Source organism: Amblyomma americanum, chromosome 6, assembly GCF_052857255.1.
Source record: "Amblyomma americanum isolate KBUSLIRL-KWMA chromosome 6, ASM5285725v1, whole genome shotgun sequence".
Classification (NCBI taxonomy): domain Eukaryota; kingdom Metazoa; phylum Arthropoda; class Arachnida; order Ixodida; family Ixodidae; genus Amblyomma; species Amblyomma americanum.
The window spans coordinates 51984081-51990080 of NC_135502.1; the positions used below are offsets into that span (position 1 = coordinate 51984081).

Sequence of the window (6000 nt, forward strand, 5' to 3'; positions counted from 1 at the left end):
AACACGGAGCGTCTCCGCAGCAGCACAATGCAGGCGGTGTGAAAAGATTACAGCCGTCCGGCAGGACTCGGAGCTCTTGTGCACCGTTCTGCGGTGCAGCAGCTGGCGGCGTCGCTGGCGCAGCTAACAATAACAAATGGAACGACACTGCACTACGCTCTCACCATCGCTGCCCGAATGAGTGCTGTAAAAGCAACTATTTTATTCTTTCTGTTTCCTTTGGTTTTCTTTCTTTTCCTTGGGGAGCGGAGGGGCGGAGGGAGATTTGGGAATAGTGCTTGGAGGAAATGTAAGTGATGAAACTCGCCTCCCACCACGGACAAATAAATTAAACCCGCTGACAATGCCGCAGGACAAACGCAAAAACATTGCGACACATCGACTTTGCCAACGCTGCCGCATAGTAGAACGCGGGGCCAAGTTTGCGCGCGCCTCGGGGTTGGCGTTTTGTGTAACTGCAGCTCTGGAGAAGGCGCTTGAGCTTACGAGATTACGACGGCCGTGGGTGGGGTATTGGCATCTGTAGATTTTTCCCGACGTCAGCTCGAAAGCGCACGACCTATAATAGCCAGTCGGGCTGCGCAAATGTGCAACACCTCCGAACGAAGCGGCAAAGAGTGATTACAAGACCTGACTCCAGAAAAATATTATATAAGGGTCACTCGCACGCCTGGAGCTAAGAGCGACGTTTTGGCCCGATGTCACATCGCAAACTTTCTCAGTGCTGGGAAATGAGCATTGCAAAACGTATACAGAAAAAAAAGGAAAGGTAGCTCAGTGGTTAGGGCGCTCGCCTACTGAGCCGGAGTACCCGGGTTCGAACCCGACCGCGGAGGCTGTGTTTCGATGGAGGTGTTTCGATGAAGGCGAAGCGCAAAAAAAAAATTAGCTGTGGTTTAGCTTTGGTTGAACCTGATGAGAAGCGAAAGAAACCGACTCTGCGTCGCTGGTTAGACGTACCGCCTTAAATACTTTCTGTTATTTCTTCTTCGCCCCCCCCCCACCCCCCTCCAGTAGCACTCTTCCGTCGTTTCTCGACGCGTGTCGCACGTTCTTCTTCTCTCTCTATAGTACGGCGTTTCTTCCTAGCCTCATTGAAACTTTGAAGCTTCGCTTTCCGGCGGGCTATCATGGCAACATTTTGTTCCTCTTCCATCGCCAAAACCGGTTTCTACCCACAGCATATATACACAGCTCTCCATTGACGTCACATAGGGTGGCCCTGAAACTCGGAAACAAGACAATACCTGAGAAAAAACGGAAGTCAGAGTGCTTGGAATGTGGCTGCAAAACACAGGACGATGTAGCAAAACCATCGCTTCTCTACGAATACAACAGAGCAAGTCGCCAGAATCATGCGAAGAGTCAGCAGTAAAGTAAAAAGATGCGGATGAGAGAACAGGACACCCTAAGACTAATAGACAGCCTTGTCACGAGCAGGGTAACGTACAATTTCCCCTACCACGAACTAAGCAAGCAAGAGACTCTAAGAATCGACACCATACTACGCAAAGCGCACAAAACGGCACTCAAACTTCCAATGTCAACACAAACCGAAACGCTAATGGCACTGGGAGTATCGAACAGCTTCGGCGAACTACGAGAACCGCAACGTAGTACGCAACTAGACAGACTCACTCAAACCAGAACTGGAAGAGGCCTAATGGAGAAATTAGGGCTACCCCTGGGCACATAAAAAGACAAGGAATAGGTTAATTATAAAGACACAAACAACATCCGGGTAAGACCCATACCCAGACACATGGGTCACAATATACGCCATGAAAGACGACAAGCCAGAGTCTGAGCACTCAGCAGAGAATTCAGCGACAATCCCAGCGTAGTCTACACGGACGCAGCAAAGTACCGATACCAACGCAAAACGATCGCCGTAGTAACAGACGAAGGAGGGAAAGAAATAACCAGAACAACGATAAACAACCCAAGCATAGAGGCAGCTGAAGAAGCTGCCATTGCTCTGACAATATCGCACGGCAACGCAACAGGCCAAAACCACACCATAGTGACGGACTCCAAACAAGCATGCCGAAACTACACAAGAGGCAGGATCGATAGCATCGCCAATCATATTCTACGCACGATGAGAAGACACAAACACTAAACATAATATAGTATGGGTTCCGGGACATGAGAGGATGAGGGGCAGCGTGGCAGCAGACGAGTTAGCTCCAGGGTACGTCAACCGAGCAGACTCAAGACTTTGCACCACGGGCACCTTTGACAATGTTACCCACACGCACTCACACATACTCGATCATTACAGGGGTCAGCGGAAACGCTACCCAACCCCACACAAAAGGCTATCCAAATACGAGGCGGTAGACTGGCGCAGACTACAAACCGGTACCTACCCGCACCTGCACAAACTACAGATGAGTTTCCCTACAAAATATGCAGACGAATGCCCGTGGTGCCAGGGTAAACCTACTCTAGAACAGGTCCCATGGACCTGCCCTAAGGCAGACTTAGAGCCTAAAATAGACCACCCGAGTGTGACGCAGTGGGAACACTTGCTGGCCAGCCAGGACGAGGAAGCGCAACGATTTCTCGTACGCAGAGCCACGCTGGAAGCTGTCAAGTGCCGCATCCTGGACCGAGGATCGACCACGGCGCCCGGTGACCCGTAAGGGTAAGAACAGTTTAAATTTGTCACAAATAGTTTTTTCCATCCATCCATCCATCCATCCATCCATCCATCCATCCATCCATCCATCCATCCATCCATCCACCCATCCACCCATCCACCCATCCACCCATCCACCCATCCATCCATCCATCCATCCATCCATCCATCCATCCATCCATCCATCCATCCATCCATCCATCCATCCATCCATCCATCCATCCATCCATCCATCCATCCATCCATCCATCCATCCATCCATCCATCCATCCATCCATCCATCCATCCATCCATCCATCCATCCATCCATCCATCCATCCATCCATCCATCCATCCATCCATCCATCCATCCATCCATCCATCCATCCATCCATCCATCCATCCATCCATCCATCCATCCATCCATCCATCCATCCATCCATCCATCCATCCATCCATCCATCCATCCATCCATCCATCCATCCATCCATCCATCCATCCATCCATCCATCCATCCATCCATCCATCCATCCATCCATCCATCCATCCATCCATCCATCCATCCATCCATCCATCCATCCATCCATCCATCCATCCATCCATCCATCCATCCATCCATCCATCCATCCATCCATCCATCCATCCATCCATCCATCCATCCATCCATCCATCCATCCATCCATCCATCCATCCATCCATCCATCCATCCATCCATCCATCCATCCATCCATCCATCCATCCATCCATCCATCCATCCATCCATCCATCCATCCATCCATCCATCCATCCATCCATCCATCCATCCATCCATCCATCCATCCATCCATCCATCCATCCATCCATCCATCCATCCATCCATCCATCCATCCATCCATCCATCCATCCATCCATCCATCCATCCATCCATCCATCCATCCATCCATCCATCCATCCATCCATCCATCCATCCATCCATCCATCCATCCATCCATCCATCCATCCATCCATCCATCCATCCATCCATCCATCCATCCATCCATCCATCCATCCATCCATCCATCCATCCATCCATCCATCCATCCATCCATCCATCCATCCATCCATCCATCCATCCATCCATCCATCCATCCATCCATCCATCCATCCATCCATCCATCCATCCATCCATCCATCCATCCATCCATCCATCCATCCATCCATCCATCCATCCATCCATCCATCCATCCATCCATCCATCCATCCATCCATCCATCCATCCATCCATCCATCCATCCATCCATCCATCCATCCATCCATCCATCCATCCATCCATCCATCCATCCATCCATCCATCCATCCATCCATCCATCCATCCATCCATCCATCCATCCATCCATCCATCCATCCATCCATCCATCCATCCATCCATCCATCCATCCATCCATCCATCCATCCATCCATCCATCCATCCATCCATCCATCCATCCATCCATCCATCCATCCATCCATCCATCCATCCATCCATCCATCCATCCATCCATCCATCCATCCATCCATCCATCCATCCATCCATCCATCCATCCATCCATCCATCCATCCATCCATCCATCCATCCATCCATCCATCCATCCATCCATCCATCCATCAGTCCACCCCCGTTGTCAAGCAGAGTATCTATTTCCATGATTGATGTTTTTGTTTAATCAAATTTCTTTGATATGACGTCACCGTCATGCAGCATCGCAAGTTATCCCAGCTCTTCAACCTTTGACCTTGACCTGTCTGTCCGCCTGCTGTTGCCAGGAAGAATGAAAAGGAAAGTGCACAGGCCTGCCCACTGGCTCAACCCGAGCCACAATCGCTACCACGTGCTGAGAGTAGGAGAGTTCAAAGATGGGATAGAAAGACAGGATAGAAAAGACGCGCGGTATAATGACCCAGCAATACCGGGCCGACCGGTGGCGGAAGTGAAGCAACCTTCAAGCACTCCGCCACATTTCCAAAAATAAGTCGAATATGTTGGGTCCAAATGGGACCCGTATCAGATATTACCGTGACCTTGACCTTCGAGAGATTTGGGGGTTGCCCACCATCTTGGTTTGGCTTCTATGCGCCACTATCGCCTACGCGACGTTTCTCCATGGCCTACGTGATTTTGCTCTACGGTGTGACCTCTAAAGCTTGTCAAGGTCATAAACGGAACTACACTGCCTTCTTGAAAACAGGGCGTAGTGAAGCTTTCACTTGAAAATTGAAAATTGGTTTATAGGGAAAGGAAATGGCGCAGTATTTCTCACATATCGGCGGACACCTGAACCGCGCCGTAAGGAAAATGATAAAGGAGGGAGTGAAAGAAGAAAGGAAGAAAGAATTGCCCATACGACGCCCGTACAGCGCGGTACAGGTGTCAGCCGAGATGTGTGACAGATACTCCGCCATAGCCCCATTAAGTGACCACGAGCCCGTGGCGCCGGCGACATTTAGGGCTCTTGACACATCCCGGATCGATGTGTCTTCTCATCCAGAGCAACCGGAAAAACACCGCCCCCCCTGGCGGTGACATGGAGACTCGAAGCGCGCATTAAGGCTTCGACGTCACAAGCGCTAGTATAAAAATACCACTATTTTCTTTATTTCCTGGTCATAGCTTTATTTTTATAATTGGATTTATTATGAATCATATGAGTAATTTTCGCCAAAGTAAAAATGCAACATTGTGAGGTATTCGATTTACGTGTGATGTAGTGTAAGGGCCAGCGACGGCCGGGTGGACTAGAAATCAGAGCACACTTTTGGATGGTGCCTATTGTTAGTCATTCATCGATGCACTGCTTGGGAAGAAAAATTAAAAAAAAATCTTAGGTGACTGTTGCCTGAAGATAAAACAACTTTGGCATGCCCAGCCCAGGACATATTCTGAGATATGATTATTTAAATAGCGCGGTGGGGATTCTGAAATCTCCTTCCGGTTTAATGAAAATTTTAATGTTCTAAAGTCGTGAAATATCAATTTCCTGTCGAAGCAGTTCCAATGTCATCTATTCGCAGCGAAGGAATATTTTGCAAGGTGCATGTAGTAATAGAGAAATGTCCTCTTACCCAACGGCCCTTCTCCAATGAGCTAGAAGAGTCCTTGGTGCGAAGCGTCCTGCAATAAAAAGAAGATAGCAAGCTCAGCCACCTTTGAAAGGTAGATGCGGAAGTATACATTATGTAAACATAGAGAAGACAAGCATGTCGCAGGGACATATGAGTTCTCAAGATAATTATCATGAAACATTTGCTGTTATTACCACCGGGGCATAAACAAAATTAACAAATAGATAAACGAAGTTTCTTTTTCTTCAGGACAGATTTCGGCTCAAAATAAGAGAAACAAAATAGAAAAAAAACACGAACCTTGATTCTGCTTCGCGTCG

At 48.7% G+C, this 6000-nt stretch overlaps 1 protein-coding gene across 6 annotated transcripts in view; it reads right to left on the reverse strand.

Annotated features, from left to right (window-relative positions):
• LOC144093441 (dopamine D2-like receptor) overlaps positions 1-6000 on the reverse strand; it is a 510329-nt gene that overhangs the window by 338026 nt on the left and 166303 nt on the right. For all 6 annotated transcript variants that reach the window (XR_013306275.1, XR_013306276.1, XM_077626814.1 and 3 more), the window contains one exon: positions 5681-5729. The gene's annotated coding sequence lies outside the window, so the exon portion shown is untranslated. The remainder of the gene's footprint in view (positions 1-5680; positions 5730-6000) is intronic.